Source organism: Antechinus flavipes, chromosome 2, assembly GCF_016432865.1.
Source record: "Antechinus flavipes isolate AdamAnt ecotype Samford, QLD, Australia chromosome 2, AdamAnt_v2, whole genome shotgun sequence".
Lineage (NCBI taxonomy): Eukaryota > Metazoa > Chordata > Mammalia > Dasyuromorphia > Dasyuridae > Antechinus > Antechinus flavipes.
Window position 1 is genome coordinate 24,530,418 of NC_067399.1, and position 1,111 is coordinate 24,531,528.

The window sequence follows — 1,111 nt, forward strand, 5'->3', positions numbered from 1 at the left end:
ATTTTAAAGGGAGAGGCAGAGTCTCGCTGGGGCCCTTTGCTTCCTCTCCCATCTCTGATGTCCCAAAGGAAAAGACTTTAGGGGACAAGATATTTCCTAGTCTGGAATATTCCCCCAAAGGAAGGCTGGACCAAGCAAGAGAAGGGGATTTTCTGGGCTGAGAGACTGGGGAAAAAACTTAAAAAGTAACAGGAAGAGGAGAGAAGAGGATTGAGCAGTATTTTTACAGCTGGGGAAACGGAGGTACAAGAGAAGGGGCTAAATGCCAGAGGTTGTAAGTCAGTCCCCCTCTGAATCGCAGCTCCCCCATCTTTCCCCACTCCATGCCATGTTCTGGGACTTTAGTGTGGGACTGAGAGGAGGAGAGGGACTTTCCCCTATGATGCTGCCCCCGGGGGGAGATCTGATGGCCATTGGCGTTCACCCGGACGGGCTCATTTGTTGTGAGATGAGAAAAGGTCTAGTCCCTCTGCCCGTTTCCTCGGCAGACCCATCCTGAGACCACCAGCAGTCTCCGTGGCAACCAAGACTCTGATGTGCCCACAGTTCCTCTCCCAAAATATACCTGCCAGCCATCTCTGACTCACTCCTTGAGAGAGCGGCTGCCCAGTGCTTGCCTGGGGACTTCCAAACCCACGCCCCGTCTGTGTGAAGCATGGGAGTTTTCCATGAAGAGGATTACTTTGGGCAGAAAAGTCAAGCTTTCCCAGGGGCTGCTGGGTGTTCTGCAGCAGCAGCGGCAGTTTTGCTCCCCCTGGAAGCTCGAACTATCATCCCAGCCCCCTAGCTCGTCCCTCTGCATCTGGTCTCCCCTCTTTGTAATTTATCCTCTGCTGACATTTGAGGCTGATGCTCCTAAGAAGTGGCTCTATCCCTAGCTCCCTCAAGAAGCCTCAGTGGCTCCCTATTGCCTTAGATAAAATGAAACTTTCTGTTTTGCATTTAAAGACCTCACACCTTGGCTTCTGTCCCCTTGCCAGGCTTACTTTTCTTGCTCACATACTTCTGCCAGACTAGCCCACTTGCTGTTCCCTGCACAGGATGAGTCATGCCCTGCCTTTGCGCAGATTGTCCCCCACACCTGGAATGCCCTCCCTGCTCCTTTGCACTG